Here is a 26,677-nt window from a genome sequence, read left to right on the forward strand (position 1 = left end):
GGGAGCGACGCTGCAATCTAATTCAGGTGCGTGGATCCCGCACCGGCAGACTGTTAACTTATCTCCTCACACTGTATAAAAGGGGAAAAGGAGGAGAGATCGAGGCAGAAGGAGGAGAGTCCGCGCAAGAGCGACAGAGAGAAGACGGCGACGACGAAAGCGACCAAAAAGCGAGCAGCAGAGGAGCTGAAAAGCAACCCGGCAAGAGACAGCTTTATTTGAAAAAATAAAAAGAGTCAAACCTGCTCAAAGCCATGTCCTTCCTGAGTGGTCCATAGAACCCGCACGACGACAGCAGGAACTGTCACAATGATTAACTTAGAATTTAACACATTGCAAAAAAGTTGCCATTTTTACCACATGGCCTTTCCTTTTAACAACATTCAGTAAAAGTTTGGGAACTGAGGAGACCAATTTTTGAAGCTTTTCAATGGGAGACAGGTTCGGGACTACAGGCAGGCCAGTCTTGTACCTGCACTCTTTTACTATGTAACCACGCTGATGTAATAAATAAATGGGTTGTACTTGTATAGCGCATTTCTACCTTCAAGGTACTCAAAGCGCTTTGACACGACTTCCATATTTACCCATTCACACACACATTCACACACTGATGGAGGGAGCTGCCATGCAAGGCGCTAACCAGCACCCATCAGGAGCAAGGGTGAAGTGTCTTGCTCAGGACACAACGGACGTGACGAGGTTGGTACTAGGTGGGATTTGAACCAGGGACCCTCGGGTTGCGCACGACCACTCTTCCACTGCGCCACGCCGTCCCTATAAATGGCTTGGCATTGTCTTGCTGAAATAAGCAGGGGCGTCCATGAAAACGTTGCTTGGATGGCAACATACGTTGCTCCAAAACCTGTATGTACCTTTCTGCATTAATGGTGTCTTCACAGATGTGTAAGCTCCCCATGCCTTGGGCACTAATGCACCCCCATACCATCACAGATGCTGGCTTTTGAACTTTGCGCTTAGAACAATCTGGATGGTTCTTTTCCCCTTTGTTTGGAGAACACGACGTCCACAGTTTCCAATTCGAAATGTAGCCTCGCCAGACCACAGAAGACTTTTACAACTTGCATCAGTCCATCTTAGATGAGCTTCGGGCCCAGCGAAGCCGGCGGCTTTTCTGGGTGTTGTTGATAAATGATTTTTGGCTTTGCATAGTAGAGTTTTAACTGGCACTTACAGATGTAGCGTAAAACTGTAGTTACTGACAGTGGTCTTCTGAAGTGTTCCTGAGCCCATGTGGTGATATCCCTTACACACGGATGTCGCTTTCGATCCACACAGTAACTCAGTTAAAAAGGATGGAAAGGGAAATACGCACAAGGGCGCAAAAAGAGGGCAAAATTACCAACTTGCTGTTATTTGTTAAATAATACAAAAATAATTTTATTAGTAAATAAATGATCATTTATTAAGACAAGGACACACACGGAAGTATCAAAATTGGGACCTCTGAGAGCCTTCCCTCATACCGTGTGGCAATGTTATTGTTTTTGGATTTTTCCGCGTGTTTTTTTTCTCTCAAAAAGCTAAATGACTTAAAGAGTGGCATGGCTTTTAACGTACAAAGGACTTGCAAACAGCTGGTTGTTGTGGCTTTCAAAACACTCTCTCTGAGGAAATACATGGAAATAACCCCATTGACCCTCTCTTCCACAGAAAGAGCCCGCCGCACGGTTTTTATCAGCCCTTAACAAATTTTTACAGCGTGTCGTGTTTTCACGCGTGCGACCTGCTTAGTCCAAAGCAGCGCCGACCCCGGGTGGGTAGCTTGTTCCATTCATCCGAAATGACGTTTCTCGCTCGCCGCCGCCGTCGTGCAATTTCGGGTTTTGATGCATTTTAGCTGAGGGAGCAAATAGTTAGTGACCTTATTGTATTTCTAAGGTTTTATCATTTTTCTTTATTATTACTCTGCCGCCTCTTTGAGCTGTAATTTGACCCCCTTAAAATGCTTCAAAACTCACCATATTTGACACACACATCAGGACTGGCGGAAATTGCCATCTAATAAAAAAAACCCAAATTCAAAATTGCGCTTTAGCGCCCCCTAGGAAAAAACTGACATAACTGCTTGTAACTTCCGTCAGGAATGTCATAGAGACATGAAACAAAAACCTCCATGTAGGTCTGACTTAGACCTATATTTCATACGCTGACATCTGTCAGCAAAAATCAACAGGAAGTTGGCAAAAACCACTTCTAAACAAAAGTTTCCAAATTTTTTTTATTTTTGCCTCTTTGAGCTGTAATTTGACCCCCTTAAAATGCTTCAAAACTCACCAAACTGGACACGCTCATCACGACTGGGGAAAATTGCCATCTAATAAAAAAAAGCAAAAAAAACCCAAAACTCAAAAACTCAAAATTGCGCTCTAGCGCCCCCTAGGAAAAAACAAAGACATAACTGCTTGAAACTTCCGTTAAGAATGTCATAGAGACATGAAACAAAAACCTCCATGTAAGTCTGATTCAGACCTAGATTTCATACACTGACACCCATCAGCAAAAATCAACAGGAAGTTGGCAAAAACCACTTCAAAACGAAAGTTTCCCAAAAAATGTCATTTTTGCCTCTTTGAGCTGTAATTTGACCACCTTAAAATGCTTCAAAACTCACCAAACTGGACACACACATCAGGACTGGCGAAAATTGCCATCTAATAAAAAAAAGTTAAAAAAAAAAACAAAACTCAAAATTGCGCTCTGGCGCCCCCTAGGAAAAAACACAGACAAAACTGCTTGTAACTTCCGGTAGGAATGTCGTAGAGACATGAAACAAAAACTTCTATGTAGGTCTTACTTAGACCTAGATTTCATTTGTGACATCTGTCAGCAAAAATCAACAGGAAGTTGGCAAAAACCACTTCAAAACAAAAGTTTCCCAAAAAATGTAATTTTTGCCTCTTTGAGCTGTAATTTGACCACCTTAAAATGCTTCAAAACTCACCAAACTGGACATACTCATCAGGACTGGTGAAAATTGCCATCTAATAAAAAAAAGTTAAAAAAAAAACAAAACTAAAATTGCGCTCTGGCGCCCCCTAGGAAAAAACACAGACAAAACTGCTTGTAACTTCCGTTAGGAATGTCGTAGAGACATGAAAAAAAAAACTTCTATGTAGGTCTTACTTAGACCTAGATTTCATTTGTGACATCCGTCAGCAAAAATCAACAGGAAGTTGGCAAAAACCACTTCAAAACGAAAGTTTCCCAAAAAATGTCATTTTTGCCTCTTTGAGCTGTAATTTGACCACCTTAACATGCTTCAAAACTCACCATATTTGACACACACATCAGGACTGGCGAAAATTGCCATCTACTGAAAAAAACCCAAACTCAAAATTGCGCTTTAGCGCCCCCTAGGAAAAAACGGACATAACTGCTTGTAACTTCCGTTAGGAATGTCATAGAGACATGAAACAAAAACCTCCATGTAGGTCTGACTTAGACCTATATTTCATACGCTGACATCTGTCAGCAAAAATCAACAGGAAGTTGGCAAAAACCACTTCAAAACAAAAGTTTCCAAATTTTTTTTATTTTTGCCTCTTTGAGCTGTAATTTGACCCCTTTAAAATGCTTCAAAACTCACCAAACTGGACATACACATCAGGACTGGTGAGAATTGCCATTTAATAAAAAAAGCAAAAAAACAAAACTCAAAATTGCGCTTTAGCGCCCCCTAGGAAAAAACACAGACAAAACTGCTTGTAACCTCCGTTAAGAATGTCGTGGAGACATGAAACAAAAACCTCCATGTAAGTCTGACTTAGACCTACATTTCATACACTGACATCCGTCAGCAAAAGTCAACAGGAAGTTGGCAAAAACCCCTTCAACACAAAAGTTTCCTAAAAAATGTCAGTTTTGCCTCTTTGAGCTGTAATTTGACCCCCTTAAAATGCTTCAAAACTCACCAAACTGGACACGCACATCACGACTGGTGAAAATTGCCATCTAATAAAAAAAAGCAAAAAAAACCCCAAAACTCAAAATTGCGCTCTAGCGCCCCCTAGGAAAACACACAGACAAAACTGCTTGCAACTTCCGTTAAGAATGTCATAGAGACATGAAACGAAAGCTTCCATGTAAGTCTGATTCAGACCTAGATTTCATACACTGACACCCATCAGCAAAAATCAACAGGAAGTTGGCAAAAACCCCTTCAAAACAAAAGTTTCCTAAAATATGTCATTTTTGCCTCTTTGAGCTGTTATTCGACCCCCTTAAAATGCTTCAAAACTCACCAAACAGGACACACACATCAGGACTGGTATACATTGGGATCTAAAAAACAAAAACAAAAACAACAACCCAAAACTCAAATTTGTTCTCTAGCGCCCCCTAGGAATAAAATACAGACAAAACTGCTCCTAGGAAGAAAACACATACAAAACTGCTTGTAACTTCCGGTCGGAATGTCATAGAGACATGAAACAAAAACCTCTATGTAGGTCTCACTTAGACCTACATTTCATTCATTAACATCTTTTAGCAAAAATCAACAGGAAGTTGGCAATTACCCCTTCAAAACAAAAGCTTTGTAAAAACTCGTCACCTTTTTTCAAACATTATCTCCTCTGAGCGCGCTTGTTGTGTCGGCTTCAAACTACCACAGGAGAGAGATTGAACCCTTCTGAACCGAAATAATATTTGTAACTGCTCCGGTTTTGATTTTACGAGCCTTCAAAAAATGCTGCGCTGCTGCCGTCTCAAGATGGCCGCTTAAAAGCAGGAAGCACCAGCGTGACCACATAATGCAGAGCAGGTAGGTACTGTGCGGGTAAAGATATGTTGACTGGCTGAAAGAATTAGGTGTCACGCCAAATTTCTTCCCCCCCTACAGTTACCTTCCCCCGGGAAGACATTTGGCGTGACAGCCCCTCTGATGCCTGAAGGACCCCAATGAGGGTGGAAGGACCTTAAAGCAGCCCACACAGCTGCCTGTTTTAAAAGCATTATCATTGGCTGATTGTCAGTGGTGAAAAATAACGGTAAGGAAAAATTTTAGCATTCCAGCATGCTAACTTTTCAAGCTATTTTTGCTTCGCTAATTTTGCAGCTGTAACCCTTAAGAGTCATACAACTTGCTTAAAGCAGCCCACACAGCTGCCTGTTTTAAAAGCATTATCATCGGCTGATTGTCATTGGTGAAAAATAACGGTGAGGAAAAAATATTAGCATTCCAGCATGCTAACCTTTCAAGCTATTTTTGCTTCACCAATTTTGCAGCTGTAACCCTTAAGAGTCATACAACTTGCTTAAAGCAGCCCACACAGCTGCCTGTTTTAAAAGCATTATCATTGGCTGATTGTCATTGGTGAAAAATAACGGTGAGGAAAAAATATTAGCATTCCAGCATGCTAACCTTTCAAGCTATTTTTGCTTCGCTAAGTTTGCAGCTGTAACCCTTAAGAGTCATACAACTTGCTTAAAGCAGCCCACACAGCAACCTGTTTTAAAAGCATTATCATTGGCTGATTGTCATTGGTGAAAAATAACGGTGGGGAAAAAATATTAGCATTCCAGCATGCTATCCTTTCAAGCTAATTTTGCTTCGCTAAGTTTGCAGCTGTAACCCTTAAGAGTCATATAACTTGCTTAAAGCAGCCCACACAGGTGCCTGTTTTAAAAGCATTATCATTGGCTGATTGTCATTGGTGAAAAATAACGGTGGGGAAAAAATATTAGCATTCTAGCATGCTATCCTTTCAAGCTAATTTTGCTTCGCTTATTTTGCAGCTGTAACCCTTAAGAGTCATACAACTTGCTTAAAGCAGCCCACACAGGTGCCTGTTTTAAAAGCATTATCATTGGCTGATTGTCATTGGTGAAAAATAACTGTGAGGAAAGATATTAGCATTCCAGCATGCTAACCTTTCAAGCTATTTTTGCTTCGTTAAGTTTGCAGCTGTAACCCCTTAAGAGTCATACAACTTGCTTAATGCAGCCCACACAGCTGCCTGTTTTAAAAGCATTATCATTGGCTGATTGTCATTGGTGAAAAATAACGGTGGGGAAAAAATATTAGCATTCCAGCATGCTAACCTTTCAAGCTATTTTTGCTTCGCTAAGTTTGCAGCTGTAACCCTTAAGAGTCATACAACTTGCTTAAAGCAGCCCACACAGGTGCCTGTTTTAAAAGCATTATCATCGGCTGATTGTCATTGGTGAAAAATAACGGTGGGGAAAAAATATTAGCATTCCAGCATGCTATCCTTTCAAGCTAATTTTGCTTCGCTTATTTTGCAGCTGTAACCCTTAAGAGTCATATAACTTGCTTAAAGCAGCCCACACAGCTGCCTGTTTTAAAAGCATTATCATTGGCTGATTGTCATTGGTGAAAAATAACGGTGAGGAAAAAATATTAGCATTCCAGCATGCTAACCTTTCAAGCTATTTTTGCTTCGCTAAGTTTGCAGCTGTAACCCTTAAGAGTCATACAACTTGCTTAAAGCAGCCCACACAGCTGCCTGTTTTAAAAGCATTATCATCGGCTGATTGTCATTGGTGAAAAATAACGGTGGGGAAAAAATATTAGAATTCCAGCATGCTAACCTTTCAAGCTATTTTTGCTTCGCTAAGTTTGCAGTTGTAACCCTTAAGAGTCATACAACTTGCTTAAAGCAGCCCACACAGCTGCCTGTTTTAAAAGCATTATCATTGGCTGATTGTCATTGGTGAAAAATAACGGTGAGGAAAAAATATTAGCATTCCAGCATGCTAACCTTTCAAGCTATTTTTGCTTCGCTAAGTTTGCAGCTGTAACCCTTAAGAGTCATACAACTTGCTTAAAGCAGCCCACACAGCTGCCTGTTTTAAAAGCATTATCATCGGCTGATTGTCATTGGTGAAAAATAACGGTGGGGAAAAAATATTAGCATTCCAGCATGCTATCCTTTCAAGCTAATTTTGCTTCGCTTATTTTGCAGCTGTAACCCTTAAGAGTCATACAACTTGCTTAAAGCAGCCCACACAGCTGCCTGTTTTAAAAGCATTATCATTGGCTGATTGTCATTGGTGAAAAGTAACGGTGGAGAAAAAATATTAGCATTCCAGCATGCTAACCTTTCAAGCTATTTTTGCTTTGCTAAGTTTGCAGCTGTAACCCTTAAGAGTCATATAACTTGCTTAAAGCAGCCCACACAGCTGCCTGTTTTAAAAGCATTATCATCGGCTGATTGTCATTGGTGAAAAATAACGGTGGGGAAAAAATATTAGCATTCCAGCATGCTAACCTTTCAAGCTATTTTTGCTTCGCTAAGTTTGCAGCTGTAACCCTTAAGAGTCATACAACTTGCTTAAAGCAGCCCACACAGGTGCCTGTTTTAAAAGCATTATCATCGGCTGATTGTCATTGGTGAAAAATAACGGTGGGGAAAAAATATTAGCATTCCAGCATGCTATCCTTTCAAGCTAATTTTGCTTCGCTTATTTTGCAGCTGTAACCCTTAAGAGTCATATAACTTGCTTAAAGCAGCCCACACAGCTGCCTGTTTTAAAAGCATTATCATTGGCTGATTGTCATTGGTGAAAAATAACGGTGAGGAAAAAATATTAGCATTCCAGCATGCTAACCTTTCAAGCTATTTTTGCTTCGCTAAGTTTGCAGCTGTAACCCTTAAGAGTCATACAACTTGCTTAAAGCAGCCCACACAGCTGCCTGTTTTAAAAGCATTATCATCGGCTGATTGTCATTGGTGAAAAATAACGGTGGGGAAAAAATATTAGAATTCCAGCATGCTAACCTTTCAAGCTATTTTTGCTTCGCTAAGTTTGCAGTTGTAACCCTTAAGAGTCATACAACTTGCTTAAAGCAGCCCACACAGCTGCCTGTTTTAAAAGCATTATCATTGGCTGATTGTCATTGGTGAAAAATAACGGTGAGGAAAAAATATTAGCATTCCAGCATGCTAACCTTTCAAGCTATTTTTGCTTCGCTAAGTTTGCAGCTGTAACCCTTAAGAGTCATACAACTTGCTTAAAGCAGCCCACACAGCTGCCTGTTTTAAAAGCATTATCATCGGCTGATTGTCATTGGTGAAAAATAACGGTGGGGAAAAAATATTAGCATTCCAGCATGCTATCCTTTCAAGCTAATTTTGCTTCGCTTATTTTGCAGCTGTAACCCTTAAGAGTCATACAACTTGCTTAAAGCAGCCCACACAGCTGCCTGTTTTAAAAGCATTATCATTGGCTGATTGTCATTGGTGAAAAGTAACGGTGGAGAAAAAATATTAGCATTCCAGCATGCTAACCTTTCAAGCTATTTTTGCTTTGCTAAGTTTGCAGCTGTAACCCTTAAGAGTCATATAACTTGCTTAAAGCAGCCCACACAGCTGCCTGTTTTAAAAGCATTATCATCGGCTGATTGTCATTGGTGAAAAATAACGGTGGGGAAAAAATATTAGCATTCGAGCATGCTATCCTTTCAAGCTAATTTTGCTTCGCTTATTTTGCAGCTGTAACCCTTAAGAGTCATACAACTTGCTTAAAGCAGCCCACACAGGTGCCTGTTTTAAAAGCATTATCATTGGCTGATTGTCATTGGTGAAAAATAACGGTGAGGAAAAAATATTAGCATTCCAGCATGCTAACCTTTCAAGCTATTTTTGCTTTGCTAAGTTTGCAGCTGTAACCCTTAAGAGTCATACAACTTGCTTAAAGCAGCCCACACAGCTGCCTGTTTTAAAAGCATTATCATTGGCTGATTGTCATTGGTGAAAAATAACGGTGGGGAAAAAATATTAGCATTCCAGCATGCTAACCTTTCAAGCTATTTTTGCTTCGCCAATTTTGCAGCTGTAACCCCTTAAGAGTCATACAACTTGCTTAAAGCAGCCCACACAGCTGCCTGTTTTAAAAGCATTATCATTGGCTGATTGTCATTGGTGAAAAATAACGGTGAGGAAAAAATATTAGCATTCCAGCATGCTAACCTTTCAAGCTATTTTTGCTTCGCTAAGTTTGCAGCTGTAACCCCTTAAGAGTCATACAACTTGCTTAAAGCAGCCCACACAGCTGCCTGTTTTAAAAGCATTATCATTGGCTGATTGTCATTGGTGAAAAATAACGGTGAGGAAAAAATATTAGCATTCCAGCATGCTAACCTTTCGCTAAGTTTGCAGCTGTAACCCTTAAGAGTCATACAACTTGGTATTATCACGCCCTCATTGGGGTCCATTAGAGGGGCTGTCACGCCAAATGTCTTCCGGGGGGAATGTTTTTGTAGGGGGGAAAGAAATTTGGTGTGACAGTGGCACCAGTTTGACTCCAGGATACAGAGAAGGTAGGTAATGTGCAGGTAAAGATATGTTGTCTGGGCGATGGCAGGAAGCACCAGCGTGTATGGGTGGAAGAAAGAAGCACCAGTGTGACCCCAGGATGCAGGGAAGGTAGGTAAAGTGCAGGTAAAGATATGTTGAATGGGTAAAGGCAAGGTAAGCTTGTCTGGAATGCATCGTCGACTCCCCCAGCTATTTTTTTGTAAGACTATATTTACCAGTCTAGCTAATGTTCACATCAAGAACGCACGGCGAGTCGTAAAAAGCTGCAAAAAGCGACAGCAATCGCACGAGATGAGACATCTAATATTCACTTAGAGGAAAAAAATATATATTTATTTTTTTAACGCTGCGTGCAACCCGGAGCCGCTCTCTCCCTGATCTCGGCAGGCCTGTTTAGAGCTTGTTTAGATGGCCACTGAAATGACCCAAATTAGGTTGTTAGAAGAATAGCGTCTCGGTGCCAAAGTGCCCCCAGTGGGGGACGCATGAGCCAATGCATGCACACATTTCAATCTGGGCAGTAGAAAAGTTTCCCGATATATCATCTGGTCCGTTAGGCGTGCCAAGGCCTCGACGGGGGCTTTGAATCCATCCATTTTTCTACCGCTTGTCCCTTTTGGACAATGTTGCATTAAAATAATGTGGGTATGATGAATACAAGTAGGTCCATTTTTGAATTTTTTGTATTTTTTTTCAATAAATGATAATGTCAATGAGGGATGTTTAATCACTGCTATGTCGAAATTATTACTAACTTTAATACTGTTGTTGATAATAGTCTATTTTGTTTCACTACTTTTGGATTGTTTGCGTGTCCCCTCAATTGCTGGGTCGGGCTTGGTTTTGGAATTGAATTTCGCATTGTTTTGGTATGCCTGTGTATTGTTTTTGTTGGATTGATCAACAAAAAAAAAAAAAAAAAAAGAAAGAAAAAAGCTTGAAAAAAAAGTACCGTATTTCCTTAAATTGCCACCGAAGCGCTAATTAATTTAAAACCTCTTCTCACTCCTGCGCTTACCAAAGGCATGCGGTAAAAGTAAGCATGCGCTAATTATTTTAAAACCTCTTCTCACTCCTGCGCTTACCAAAGGCATGCAGTAAAACATTTGAGTGTGATGTAAGCTTGGACCTTAAATCCTACTGAATAGCTCTTAATCTTCTTCCCTTTATGCGATTTCAAATTACCGGTATTGAAATCAGCTTCCTCAGTTTTGAAAATGACATCACTAGTTTGACAAGGCGGTAATACTAAGCATGCGCTAATAATTTTGCAAAACGAGTTTGACCCCGCAGTAATTCAAGGCAGGCGAATACTATATGCCCGGCGGCAATTCAGGGAAATACGGTATGTCCATTTTAATTCTATATTGAAAGAATCGCATTTAGATTGAGTAATTGTTTTAATATTAATCATTTGCAAAAAAAATGCTAATATTTGCATTCACATATAAATGCAAAGGGATCAATAAAGTACTTTATATTCTATAGGCCCATTTTTAATTTTATTGTATTTTTTTTTTTTAAATCATAATGTCAATGAGGGATTTTTAATCACTGCTGTGTCGAAATTGTTACTAATTTTAATACTGTTGTTGAAAATAGTCTATTTTGTTCTGTGTCGTGTTTGCGTTCCCTCTTTTTGTTCCGACAAAAAGAGGCAGGCTTAAATACAGGGGATAACCAAAAAGCAGGTGCGTGTGACAAACAGAGGGCAGGTGACACAAATATGTTGCTCAGGAAACGGAACAAACAGGAAGTGCCACCAGGAACTAAGGAAGACAAACTAACCAGATGTGGTACAAAAACAGAACTAAACCAGAACATGACATGATCCAAGTAGCGGATCATGACAATATCCATTTTATTTCTACATTGAAATAACTGCATTTCAATTGCGTAATTTATTTATTATTAATTATTTCCCAAAAAATGCAAATATTTGCATTTACATGTAAAAATACTTAAGTGGTTATTGTCTATTGTGATCAAACTGTGGTGCTGAATTTACCCCAAGGATCAATAAAGTACTTTCTATTCTATAGGTCCATTTTTTATTTTATTTTATTTTTTAAATAAATTATAATGTCAATGAGGGATTTTTAATCACTGCTATGTCGAAATTGTTACCAATTTTAATACTGTTGTTGATAATAGTCTATTTTGTTCTGTGTCACGTTTGCGTTTCCTCTCAATTGCTCCGTTTATTGCTGTTCCGATTGTTGCTGGGTCGGGTTTGGTTTCGGAATTGTATTTTGCATTGTTATGGTATTCACGTGTATTGTTTTTGCTGGATTGATTAATAAAATATAAAAAAAACTTGAAAAAAACAACAACTTGGAAAAAGAAGGTATATCTGTGACGTTTGGCTGGCATCGTGGTGTGGTTGCGTTCTCAATGATGCGATTGGATAAGACACAGCGTAAAGGTAAGAAAAGATGTATTTATCACTAAAGAACAAACTAAGAACAGAAACACTTGCACGAAGGCACTATAGACAAAACCAACAGAACTAGCATGTGAGCTAGAAGGAACAAAAAACGCCAGCATGTGAGCTAGGGAAATACACAAACGAATAGCGGGATAGCGAGGTCACCTGTTGCACGAAAAGCAAATTACACTGCGAGACCGAAGGAACAAAAAGGGCAGGCTTAAATACAGGGGATAATCAAAAAGCTGGTGCGCGTGACAAACAGAAGGCAGGTGACACAAATGCGTTGCTAAGGAAACGGAACCAACAGGAAGTGCCACCAGGAACTAAGGAAAACAAACTAACCAGATGTGATACAAAAACAGAACTAAACCAGAACATGAAATAATCCAAGTAGCGGATCATGACAATATCCATTTTATTTCTACATTGACATAATTGAATTTCAATTGCGTAATCTATTTATTATTATCTATTGTGAGCAAACTGTGGTGCTGAATTTCCCCCAGGGATCAATAAAGTACTTTCTATTCTATAGGTCCATTTTTATTTTTTTATTTTTTATACATTATAATGTCAGTGAGGGATTTTTAATCACCGCTATGTTGAAACTGTTACTAATTTTAATACTGTTGTTGATAATAGTCTATTTTGTTCTGTGTCGTGTTTGCGTTTCCTGTCAATTGCTCCATTTATTGCTTTTCCGAGTGTTGCTGGGTCGGGTTTGGTTTTGGAGTTGTATTTTGCATTGTTTTGGTATTCCTGTGTATTTTTTTTGCTGGATTGATTAATAATTAAAAGAAAAAAAAACTTTTAAAAAAAAGTATGTCCATTTTATTTCTAAATTGAAATAATTGCGTTTAGAAATTGTGTAATTTATTATTAATTATTTACAAAAAAAAATGCAAATATTTGCAATTACATTTAAAAATACTTAAGTGTTTATTGTCTATTGTGAGCAAACTGTGGTGCTGAATTTCCCCCAGGGATCAATAGCAGTACTTTCTATTCTGTAGGTCCATTTTTTATTACATTTTTTTTCATTTTTCATTGTTATGGTATTCTGTGTATTGTTTTTGTTGGATTAATTAATAATGAAAAAAAAAAAAAAAACTTGAAAAAAAAGTATGTCCTTTTTATTTCTATATTGAAATAATTGCATTAAAATTGTGTAATTTATTTGTTATTAATTATTTGCAAAAAAAATGCTAATATTTGCATTTACATTTAAAAATACTTAAGTGTTTATTGTCTATTGTGAGCAAACTGTGGTGCTGAATTTCCCCCAGGGATCAATAAAGTACTTTCTATTCTATTCTATTCAACTCGGGATTTTATCATGTGAAAATGTTATAAAAGGTTTATTGTGGCCATAATTACCACAGCTATCATTATTGTGCTTTAAAGTCCAAAATCAGTGAAATTGACAATGTGAGGAAAAATAAATAAAAAGTGAAGTGAAATGAATTATATTTATATAGCGCTTTTCTCTAGTGACTCAAAGCGCTTCACATAGTGAAACCCAATATTTAAGTTACATTTAAACCAGTGTGGGTGGCACTGAGACTAGGTGGGTAAAGTGTCTTGCCCAAGGACACAACGGCAGTGACTAGGCTGCCAGAAGCGGGAATCGAACCTGCAACCCCTCAAGTTGCTGGCACGGCCACTCTACTAACCGAGCTATAAAACAAAATACAATGTCTTGCGACTGCAAAGACAAGATGCTTAACGTTCAAACTGGAAAACGTTATTTTTGGCAAACATTAGCTCATTTGGAATTTGATAAACAGTGGTATTTCAAACTATTAGGAAGGTTTGTTATCCTACAGAAAATATATAAAAACAAAACTTTTTCTTTCTTTATCTTTTTCCATTTTCACACATCTCTGAAAGAGGTCCAGGGAGCGACTAGGGCGGCGCTTAAGAGCTTTGGGTTGCTGACCACCCTTTCTAGACTATATACGGCCTCTCACAGGTTCCCCCGACGCTAACGAGAATAAGAGGTAAATAACATGGATGAATGTTTCGAATAAGCTTTTTTCCCTGACATGTGTGAAAAGGCTCAATGTCACATGACTTGTCGTGGATGTAAAAAAAAAACAAAAAAAACACGCGCACAGCATAAAACGTTTGGTGGACAAAACGAGAAAAAACAGGAGTGGCATAAAACACGTCTTTCTCTGGCAGCGTCGGAGAAAATGTACATGTAAACAAACTTTGGGGAGTTCAAGGATGGCTGAAATTTGTAAGACAAATACAACCATTTCACAAGCTTGGTATCTTTTTGTGCTGCCGGTTAAAACTTTACACAAAGACTAGACGAGATTCGCCTGCCCCCCGACACACCTGGTTAAACGAGAACATGCCCTTTTTTTTCCCTGTAACTATGTCTGATAAGCACGCCAGCATCTCCACAAAATCAACCAAGCTCACCTTTGCACATTCCCGCACAGAATACAACGTTTGGTGGACAAAACGAGAAAAAGAAGGAGTGGCATAAAACACGTCTTCCTCTGGGAGCGTCTGAGAAAATGTACATGTAAACAAACTACAGTGAGTTCACGTGACTTGTCGTGCATGTCCGAAACAAACACCACACGCGCACAGCATAAAACGTTTGGTGCACAAAACGAGAAAAAAGGAATGGCATAAAAACAAGTCTTTCTCTGTTATCGTCGGAGAAAAGGTACATATAAACAAACTACGGTGAGTTCACGTGACTTGTCGTGCATGTCCGAAACAAACACCACACGCGCACAGCATAAAACGTTTGGTGCACAAAACGAGAAAAAAGGAATGGCATAAAAACAAGTCTTTCTCTGTTATCGTCGGAGAAAAGGTACATATAAACAAACTACGGTGAGTTCACGTGACTTGTCGTGCATGTCCGAAACAAACACCACACGCGCACAGCATAAAACATTTGGTGGACAAAATTAGAAAAAAGGAGTGGCATAAAAACACGTCTTCCTCTGGCAGCGTCGGAGAAAATGTACATGTAAACAAACTACGTTGAGTTCAAAGATAGCGAAAATTAGGACAAATAGAACCATATCACAGGCTTGGGTCCTTATTGTGCTGCCGGTTAAAACTTTACGCAAAGACTAGACGAGATTCGCCCACCCCCCAACACACCCGGTTAAAGGAGGTTATGCCTATTTTTTCCTGTAAGATGCTGCGAGATGAAGCGCGTGCAGTCACGCAGTGACCAAATATGTCTGATAAGCAATCCAGCACAGCGTAAAACGTTTGGTGGACAAAACGAAAAAAAGGAGGAGTGGCATAAAAACACGTCTTTCTCTGGCAGCGTTGGCGAAAATGTACACGTAAACAAACAACGGTGAGTTCAAGTGACTTGTCATGCATGTCCGAAACAAACACCACACGCGCACAGCATAAAACATTTGGTGGACAAAGCGAGAAAAAAGAAGGAGTAGCATAAAAACACGTCTTTCTCTGGCAGCGTTGGAGAAAATGTACATGTAAACAAACTACGGTGAGTTCAAGGATGGCTGAAATTAGTAGGACGTGTGTGAATGTGAGTGTGAATGTTGTCTGTCTATCTGTGTTGGCCCTGCGATGAGGTGGCGACTTGTCCAGGGTGTACCCCGCCTTCCGCCCGATTGTAGCTGAGATAGGCGCCAGCGCCCCCCGCGACCCCAAAAGGGAATAAGCGGTAGAAAATGGATGGATGGATGGATGGATGGAAATACAACCACTATGTCTGATAAGCACTCCAGCAAATCCACAAAATCAACCAAGCTCACCTTTGCGCATTCACGCACAGCATAAAACGTTTGGTGGACAAAACGAGAAAAAGAAGGAGTGGCATAAAAAAACACATCTTTCTCTGGCAGCGTCGGAGAATATGTACATGTAAACAAACTACGGTGAGTTCACGTGACATGTCGTGCATGTCCGAAATAAACACCACACCCGCACAGCATAAAATGTTTGGTGGACAAAGCGATAAAAAAGGAGGAGTAGCATAAAAACACGTCTTCCTCTGAGAGCGTCGGAGAAAATGTACATGTAAACAAACTACGGTGAGTTCACGTGACTTGTCGTGCATGTCCGAAACAAACACCACACGCGCACAGCATAAAACGTTTGGTGGACAAAACGAGAAAAAAGGAGGAGTAGCATAAAAACACGTCTTCCCCTACAAGTAAACAAAAGAAAAAGAAGGAGTGGCATAAAAAAACAGATCTTTCTCTGGTGAGTTCAAGGATGGCTGAAATAAGTAGGACAAATACAACCATTTCACAGGCTTGGGTCCTTTTCGTGCTGGCGGTTAAAACTTTACGCAAAGACGAGAAGAGATTCGCCCACACCGGGTTAAACGAGGACATGCCCTTTTTTCCTCGTCGACGTCGCGAGGGCGATGAGAGCGAGATGAAGTGGCGTCTGCGGTTCTTAATCCGCCAGGCTCTTTTTGAAATCCGCCCCGCTCGGCTTTTGTCACGCCGCGCGTCTCGACCAAGCACAAAACGGGCCGCCGGGTAGCCTTGTCACGTCCCCCCCACCTTACACTCCGAGCCTAATCAGGTATGGATGATCAAGAACCGGGTTCCTATTATTTACAGGAGCACGGGCGTAGAGCAGGAGCGGAGACAAAGCAGCGATGGAAACACATGCAATTCAGCGTCCTCGTGCTCGGTCTTCACCCTCAAGGGTGTGGGGGGGCGATCGCAGCGACTGCTGTTATAAAGCAGAGGAGGCGGCGGATGGGAAGAGATGCTATTTGATGCGCTCCCTGATGATTGAAGACAGATTCAGCAGCTAATTTATGGGCTCACTCGGTAATTGCACGGGCATGCTCGTGCATGCACAATCGGGGCCTAATAGAGAGCGTTCATTCTGTCACGCCGCGAGTACCAGACAGTCAATTTTACACGCTCATAAATCAATTTATGGATCTTTGACTTCGACGGTATGCATCGGAGGAAAAGGCTGATTGTCTTCTTGATATAGCAGACGGCTCTAATGGGAGCAGAAGACCATTTTTGGACATTTACTGTATGTATTTAGGGGTTAACGCTAATTGGCGGGGCCTTTCAGTTAAACTTTATTCCATTAAGGGCCACATCAGAGTCGTGGTTGCCCTCAAAGGTCTGCTTCTAATAATATATGATAATTAAAGCTGCAAGCAGCGATGGACGGTACCGACTTTTGCTGGTGTTTCCTGCCTTTACCCATTCAACATATCTTTACCTGCACATTACCTACCTTCCCTGCATCCTGGGGTCACACTGGTGTTTCTTTCTTTCACCCATACTCGCTGGTGCTTCCTGCCATCACCCAGACTACATGTCTTTACCGGCACTTTACCTACCTTCTCTGTATCCTGGAGTCAAACTGGTGCCTCCGTCTTTCACCCAGTCGACATATCTTTACCCGCACAGTACCTACCTTCTCTGCATTGTGGGCTTCCTGCGTTTAAGCGGCCAGCGTGAGACAGCGGCATCAGAAAATCAAAACCGGAGCAGTTAGAAAAACTCTTCGCGCAACTTTTAATCTCTTTCCTGTGCGAGTTTGAAGCCGACACAACAAACGCGCTCAGAGGAGATAATGTTTGAAAAAAGGCGACGGGTTTTTACAAAACTTTTGTTTTGAAGGGGTAATTGCCGACTTCCTGTTGAGTTTTGATGAAAGATGTCAATTAATAAAATGTAGGTCTAAGTGAGACCTACATAGAGGTTTTGGTTTTATGTCTCTACCACATTCCTACTGGAAGTTACAAGGAGTTTTGTCTGTGTTTTCTTCCTAGGAGCAGTTTTGTCTGTGTTTTATTCCTAGGGGGCGCTAGAGCGCAATTTTAAGTTTTTTTTTTTTTTTTTTTATTAGATCGCAATTTTCGCCGGTCCTAATGTGTGTGTCCAGTCTGGTGAGTTTTGAAGCATTTTAAGGGGGTCAAATTACAGCTCAAAGAGGCAAAAATTACATTATTTAGGAAACTTTTGTTTTGAAGGGGTTGTTTGCCAACTTCCTGTTGATTTTTACTGAAGGATTTTATTTTATGAAATTTAGGCCTGAGTCAGACTTACAAACCCCGTTTCCATATGAGTTGTGAAATTGTGTTAGATGTAAATATAAACGGAATACAATGATTTACAAATCGTTTTCAACCCATATTCAGTTGAATGCACTACAAAGACAAGATATTTGATGTTCAAACTGATAAACTTTTTTTTGTTGTTGCAAATAATCATTAACTTTAGAATTTGATGCCAGCAACACGTGACAAAGAAGTTGGGAAAGGTGGCAATAAATACTGATAAAGTTGAGGAATGCTCATCAAACACTTATTTGGAACATCCCACAGGTGTGCAGGCTAATTGGGAAAAGTGGGTGCCATAAAAGCAGCTACGAGCTATTGCAAGGAATTTAGGGATTTTACCATCTACGGTCCGTAAAATCCTCAAAAGGTTCAGAGAATTTGGAGAAATCACTGCACGTAAGCGATGATATTATGGACCGTTGATCCCTCAGGCGGTACTGCATCAAAAACAGACATCAGTGTGTAAAGGATATCACCACATGGGCTCAGGAACACTTCAGAAAACCACTGTCAGTAACTACAGTTGTTTGCTACATCTGTAAGTGCAAGTTAAAACTCAGCTATGCAAAGCAAAACCCATTCATCAAAAACACCAAGGAGCATCGCTGGCTTCGCTGAGCCGAGCTCATCTAAGATGGACTGATGCAAAGTGGAAAGGTGTTCTGTGGTCTGACGAGTCCACATTTCAAATTATATTTGGAAACTGTGGACGTGGTGTCCTCCGGAACAAAGAGGAATATAACCATTCAGATTGTTATAGGCGCGAAGTTCAAAAGCCAGCATCTGCGATGGTATGGGGGTGCATTAGTGCCCAAGGCATGGGTAACTTACACATCTGTGAAGACACCATTAATGCTGAAAGGTCCATACAGGTTTTGGAGCAACATATGTTGTCATCCAAGCAACGTTATCATGGACGCCCCTGCTTATTTCAGCAAGACAATGCCAAGCCACGTGTTACAACAGTGTGGCTTCATAGTAAAAGAGTACGGGTACTTTCCTGGCCCGCCTGCAGTCCAGACCTGTCTCCCATCGAAAATGTGTGGCGCATTGTGAAGCGTAAAATACGACAACAAGACCCCGGACTGTTGAACAACTTAAACTGTACATCAAGCAAGAATGGGAAAGAATTCCCCTTTCAAAGCTTCAACGATTAGTTTCCTCAGTTCCCAAACGTTTATTGAGTGTTGTTAAAAGAAAAGGTGATGTAACACAGTGGTGAACATGCCCTTTCCCAACTACTTTGGCACGTGTTGCAGCCATGAAATTCTAAGTGAATTATTTGCAAAAAAAAAAAAAAAAAGTTTATGAGTTTGAACATCAAATATGTTGTCTTTGTAGCATATTCAACTGAATATGGGTTGAAAAGGATTTGCAAAACATTGTATTCCGTTTATATTTACATCTAACACAATTTCCCAACGCATATGGAAACGGGGTTTGTACAAACGTACAACAACAATACAGCTGATAAATGCAATACATACAGTATAAACACTTTTTAGGGCGCAACCAGCTTTAAAAGGCCTCAATATGCAAAACCAGGGTTTTTTTTACCTATTGTTTTTGGGTTTTGTACTTAGTTTCGGATTTTAACTCATGTGTCATCCACACATCTCTACTAATGACTTGGTGCTGTTCCCCTCAAAGTTTTGTTTACGAATTAACGCGCTTATTAGCATTTCGTTTAAGTTATTTTAATGTATCTATATTTGTTTTCTATCATTATTTTTTTTTATAAGATGATTCCTAAAAAGCTCTACGTTTTTCTAATCCTTTTCTGACACGTTGAATTGTGTAAAACGGACAAACATAGGACCCCCGCTATAGGTTGTCGAGCATGTAAGAGAGAAAACCATTACCATAAAAGGTATCCAGGAGTTCCGCTGTAAAATGGCCCTCCATGTTAATATGGCAGCAAACTTATGACCAGGATGCAATGGCGCATACATCAGAGTCGGATCTTTATTCCAGCGAGCTTTTATTTCATCTTGACGTCCCTCGGGAACCTTTCCGTTTCGTCCAATTCGCCCCCGTGCAGGTTTGTGAGCGCGTAGAGATGTTTTATAGGTCCGAGATGTGGACAAGGACAGAGGAATTAGCCCGATCCACATTCATTAACCTCATTCTCATTCTCCGCGGCAACAGTGCCGTGGAAACTATCTGTCAACCGCAGCACAAAAATGATGAATTGGTAATCAGTTGAGAGCTGTCAAGAGAGCACCAGGAATGCAGAATTTACACACTTGTTTGCCCTTGCATTAACCATTTGTAATCAAATCATTATTTATCGCAGGGCGGGTCGGACGTGGTTTATGGCCCCGTGTTGTCATGTATAGGAGGAGGGATACAGTAGCAGCCAGCGTTGGATCCTGGTGAATATGTGGGAGGTAAAGTAAACCTCTCCTGAGGTTTGTCATGTAGGATAAATGTTTATCATTCTTTAACTAACATTCTTTCGGATTAGCAATCAGATTTCATTTTCTGCGATAAGAATAAGAAACAGATCAGGAAAATTAAAGAATAACGAGGGGTGTAACTTAGTGTTGTCCCGATACCCGTACCGGATATTTTGGTACTTTTATACATACATGGGGACCACAAAAATTCCATAATTGGCAAAACATCTTAGGGTACAAGTTTTTCCTTAAATAAAATAGTGAATTTACTAGACGACTTGTCGCAAAAAGCCGCTGCCTGACCAGGGCTCAGAAAACAATCAATCAATCAATGTTTATTCATATAGCCCTAAATTACAAATGTCTCAAAGGACTGTACAATCCACTACGACTACGACATCCTTGGAAGAACCCACATAAGGGCAAGGAAAACTCACACCCAGTGGGACGCCAGTGATAATGATGACTATGAGAACCTTGGAGAGGACCTCAAATGTGGGCAACCCCCACCCTCTAGGGGACCGAAAGCAATGGATGTCGAGCGGGTCTTACATGATACTGTGAAAGTTCAATCCATAGTGGCTCCAACACAGCCGCGAGAGTTTAGTTCAAAGCGGATCCAAGACAGCAGCGAGAGTCCCGTCCACAGGAAACCATCCCTAACGGAGTCGGATCAGCATCGTAGAGATGTCCCCAACCGATACACAGGCGAGCGGTCCATCCTGGGTCCCGACGAGCGGTCCATCCTGGGTCCCGACTCTGGACAGCCAGATAAATAAAATAGTGAATTCACTAGACGACTTGTCGCAAAAAGCCGCTGCCTGACCAGGGCTCAGAAAACAATCAATCAATCAATGTTTATTCATATAGCCCTAAATTACAAATGTCTCAAAGAACTGTACAAACCACTACGACTACGACATCCTCAGAAGAACCCACATAAGGGCAAGGAAAACTCACACCCAGTGGGCGAGGAGAACTCACACCCAGTGGGACGCCAGTGACAATGATGACTGTGAGAACCTTGGAGAGGACCTCAAATGTGGGCAACCCCCACCCTCTAGGGGACCGAAAGCAACGGATGTCGAGCGGGTCTAACATGATACTGTGAAAGTTCAATCCATAGTGGCTCCAACACAGCCGCGAGAGTTTAGTTCAAAGCGGATCCAAGACAGCAGCGAGAGTCCCGTCCACAGGAAACCATCCCAAGCGGAGTCGGATCAGCATCGTAGAGATGTCCCCAACCAATACACAGGCGAGCGGTCCATCCTGGGTCCCAACTCTGGACAGCCAGATAAATAAAATAGTGAATTTACTAGACGACTTGTCGCAAAAAGCCGCTGCCTGACCAGGGGTCAGAAAACAATCAATCAATCAATGTTTATTTATATAGCCCTAAATCACAAATGTCTCAAAGGACTGTACAAACCACTACGACTAAGACATCCTTGGAAGAACCCACATAAGGGCAAGGAAAACTCACACCCAGTGGGCGAGGAGAACTCACACCCAGTGGGACGCCAGTGATAATGATGACTATGAGAACCTTGGAGAGGACCTCAAATGTGGGCAACCCCCACCCTCTAGGGGACCGAAAGCAACGGATGTCGAGCGGGTCTAACATGATACTGTGAAAGTTCAATCCATAGTGGCTCCAACACAGCCGCGAGAGTTCAGTTCAAAGCGGATCCAAGACAGCAGCGAGAGTCCCGTCCACAGGAAACCATCCCTAACGGAGTCGGATCAGCATCGTAGAGATGTCCCCAACCGATACACAGGCGAGCGGTCCATCCTGGGTCCCGACGAGCGGTCCATCCTGGGTCCCGACTCTGGACAGCCAGATAAATAAAATAGTGAATTCACTAGACGACTTGTCGTAAAAAGCCGCTGCCTGACCAGGGCTCATAAAACAATCAATCAATCAATGTTTATTCATATAGCCCTAAATTACAAATGTCTCAAAGGACTGTACAAACCACTACGACTACGACATCCTCAGAAGAACCCACATAAGGGCAAGGAAAACTCACACCCAGTGGGCGAGGAGAACTCACACCCAGTGGGACGCCAGTGAGAATGATGACTATGAGAACCTTGGAGAGGACCTCAAATGTGGGCAACCTCCCCCCTCTAGGGGACCGAAAGCAATGGATGTCGAGCGGGTCTAACATGATGCTCTGAAAGTTCAATCCATAGTGGCTCCAACACAGCCGCGAGAGTTCAGTTCAAAGCGGATCCAAGACAGCAGCGAGAGTCCCGTCCACAGGAAATCATCCCAAGCGGAGTCGGATCAGCATCGTAGAGATGTCCCCAACCGATACACAGGCGAGTGCTCCATCCTGGGTCCCGACTCTGGACAGCCAGATAAATAAAATAGTGAATTTACTAGACGACTTTTCGCAAAAAGCCGCTGCCTGACCAGGGCTCAGAAAACAATCAATCAATCAATGTTTATTCATATAGCCCTAAATTACAAATGTCTCAAAGGACTGTACAATCCACTACGACTACGACATCCTTGGAAGAACCCACATAAGGGCAAGGAAAACTCACACCCAGTGGGACGCCAGTGATAATGATGACTATGAGAACCTTGGAGAGGACCTCAAATGTGGGCAACCCCCACCCTCTAGGGGACCGAAAGCAACGGATGTCGAGCGGGTCTAACATGATACTGTGAAAGTTCAATCCATAGTGGCTCCAACACAGCCGCGAGAGTTTAGTTCAAAGCGGATCCAAGACAGCAGCGAGAGTCCCGTTCACAGGAAACCATCCCTAACGGAGTCGGATCAGCATCGTAGAGATGTCCCCAACCGATACACAGGCGAGCGGTCCATCCTGGGTCCCGACGAGCGGTCCATCCTGGGTCCCGACTCTGGACAGCCAGATAAATAAAATTGTGAATTTACTAGACGACTTGTCGCAAAAAGCCGCTGCCTGACCAGGGCTCAGAAAACAATCAATCAATCAATGTTTATTCATATAGCCCTAAATTACAAATGTCTCAAAGGACTGTACAATCCACTACGACTACGACATCCTTGGAAGAACCCACATAAGGGCAAGGAAAACTCACACCCAGTGGGCGAGGAGAACTCACACCCAGTGGGACGCCAGTGACACTGATGACTATGAGAACCTTGGAGAGGACCTCAAATGTGGGCAACCCCCACCCTCTAGGGGACCGAAAGCAACGGATGTCGAGCGGGTCTAACATGATACTGTGAAAGTTCAATCCATAGTGGCTCCAACACAGCCGCGAGAGTTCAGTTCAAAGCGGATCCAAGACAGCAGCGAGAGTCCCGTCCACAGGAAACCATCCCAAGCGGAGTCGGATCAGCATCGTAGAGATGTCCCCAACCGATACACAGGCGAGCGGTCCATCCTGGGTCCCGACTCTGGACAACCAGTACTTCATCCATGGTCATTTGACCGGACCCCCTCTGCAAGGGAGGGGGGGGGACAGAGGAGAAAAAGAAAAGAAGCGGCAGATCAACTGGTCTAAAAAGGAGGTCTATTTAAAGGCTAGAGTATACAAATGAGTTTTAAGGTGAGACTTAAATGCTTCTACTAAGGTGGCATCTCGAACTGTTACCGGGAGGGCATTCCAGAGTACTGGAGCCCGAACCGAAAACGCTCTATAGCCCGCAGACTTTTTTTGGGCTTTAGGAATCACTAAGAAGCCGAAGTCTTTTGAACGGAGATTTCTTCTGTCTATGGAGAATTTTGCACATTTTGTACAAAACACAAGCTTACAGGAATATTGACTGCATTTTATCTAGTCCTGGTCAAAAATGTGCATGGACTTGTAAAGAACATAATGTCATGGCTGTCTTGAGTTTCCAATCATTTCCACAACTCTTATATTTTTGTGATAGAGTGATTGGAGCAAATACTTGTTGGTCACAAAAAAAAACATAAATAAAGTTTGGTTCTTTTATGAATTTATTATGGGTCTACTGAAAATGTGAGCAAATCTGCTGGGTCAAAAGTATACATTCAGCAATGTTAATATTTGGCAAGTTTCTCTGCAATAAAGTGTTTTTGGTTACCATCCACAAGCTTCTGGTTGAGTTTTTGACTACTCCTCTTAACAAAATTGGCGCAGTTCAGCTAAATGTGTTGGTTTTCTGACATGGACTTGTTTCTTCAGCATTGTCCACACATTTAAGTCAGGACTTTGGGAAGGCTGTTTTACAACCTTAATTCTAGCCTGATTTAGCCATTCCTTTACCACTTTTGACGTGTGTTTGGGGTCATTGTCCTGTTGGAACACCCGACTGCGCCCAAGACCCAACTTCCAGGCAACTATTTTAGGTTGTCCTGAAGAATATGGAGGTAATCCTCTTTTTTCATTGTTCCTTTTACTCCCTGTAAAGCACCAGTTCCATTAGCGCCAAAACAGGCCCAGAGCATAATACTACCACCACCATGCTTGACGGTAGGAATTGTGTTCCTGGGAATAAACTCCTCCAAACATATTGCTGGGTATTGTGGCCAAGAAGCTCAATTGTTGAGTTTTAAGGTGAGACTTAAATGCTTTTAAACCTGCAGAGACTCCTCCAACCCCTAATAAGAACTGTTTTCACTGCTGGACTCTAGAAAGAGGTTCCGCAGCCTCCGTAGCAGAACCTCTACAGCTTCTTCCCTCAGGCCGTAAGACTCTTGAAGGCATCATAGTAAACCACTCAATTCCCCCCCAAAAATGGATTAACTCGCTGGAATATAAAGACAATATAACATACATCCATAAACCTGGATGCATATGCAAAATTGCAATATATTTATCTGTATTGTAATCTATTTCTTATATCTGCACCTTATTAATTTTTTATCCTGCACTTCTATGAGCAAATGCAACAAAGTTTCGTTCTTATCTGTACTGTAAAGAAAAGAAAAAAATTGAATGAAAATAAAAAGGAAGTCTAAGTCTTTTAGTAGCAAGTAAACAAACAAAGGCTCCTAATTAGTCTGCTGACATATGCAGTAACATATTGCGTCATTCCCCATTCTATTATTTTGTCAACATTATTAAGGACAAGTGGTAGAAAATGAATTATTAATCCACTTGTACATTTGCTGTTTTTATCTGCTTACTTTCTCTTTTTAACATGTTCTATCTACATTTCTGTTAAAGTGTATTAATCACTTATTCTTCTGTTATTTGATACTTTACATTCACATCTTATTTGAATAAAGTACAAACAACCTAAAGTTAAAGTTAAAGTACCAATGATTGTCACACACACACTAGGTGTGGTGAAATTTGCTCTTTGCATTTGACCCATCCCCTTGTTCACCCCCTGGGAGGTGAGGGGAGCAGTGGGCAGCAGCGGTGGCCACGCCCGGTAATCATTTTTGGGGATTTAACCCCCAATTCCAACCCTTGCTGCTGAGTGCCAAGCAGGGAGGTAATGGGTCCTATTTTTATAGTCTTTGGTATGACTCGACCGGGGTTTGAACTCAGAACCTACCGATCTCAGGGCGGTTTATCTGCTACTTCTGCTTTTGTTTTTTATTTATTTAGCCTTTATTTAACCAGGTAAAAATCCCATTGAGATCAAAAGTCTCTTTTTCATGGGAGACCTGGCCAAGGGGGCAGCAGCATTTTTCAACATAGAAATAATACAATATTTAAAGGGGGAACGCCACTTTTTTAGAAATGTTGCCTATCTTTTACCATTTTTACGTAAGACAAGCACACATATGGTTTTCTTTTGTTTTAATGCATTCTAACTGGCAAATAAACACGATTAAAAGTCCGCTTACAATGGAGCCAATTGGAGTTGCTCTCTTCTGTCTATAAAAGCGCTTAAAAAACATCCATGCACTTTAATCAAGGTTTTATATCCATCCATCCATCCATCATCTTCCGCCTATCCGAGGTTGGGTCGCGGGGGCAGCAGCCCAAGCAGGGGAGCCCAGACTTCCCTATCTCCAGCCACTTCGTCTAGCTCTTCCCGGGGGATCCCGAGGCGTTCCCAGGCCAGCCGGGAGACATAGTCTTCCCAACGTGTCCTGGGTCTTTCCCGTGGCCTCCTACCAGCTGGACGTGCCCTAAACACCTCCCTAGGGAGGCGTTCGGGTGGCATCCTGACCAGATGCCCGAACCACCTCATCTGGCTCCTCTCGATGTGGAGGAGCAGCGGCTTTACTTTGAGTTCCTCCCGGATGGCAGAGCTTCTCACCCTATCTCTAAGGGAGAGCCCCGCCACCCGACGGAGGAAACTCATTTCGGCCGCTTGTACCCGTGATCTTATCCTTTCGGTCATGACCCAAAGCTCATGACCATAGGTGAGGATGGGAACGTAGATCGACCGGTAAATTGAGAGCTTTGCCTTCCGGCTCAGCTCCTTCTTCACCACAACGGATCGGTACAACATCCGCATTACTGAAGACGCCGCACCGATCCGCCTGTCGATCTCACGATCCACTCTTCCCCTACTCGTGAACAAGACTCCTAGGTACTTGAACTCCTCCACTT

The sequence above is a fragment of the Nerophis ophidion genome, linkage group LG29, assembly GCF_033978795.1.
Source record: "Nerophis ophidion isolate RoL-2023_Sa linkage group LG29, RoL_Noph_v1.0, whole genome shotgun sequence".
NCBI lineage: Eukaryota > Metazoa > Chordata > Actinopteri > Syngnathiformes > Syngnathidae > Nerophis > Nerophis ophidion.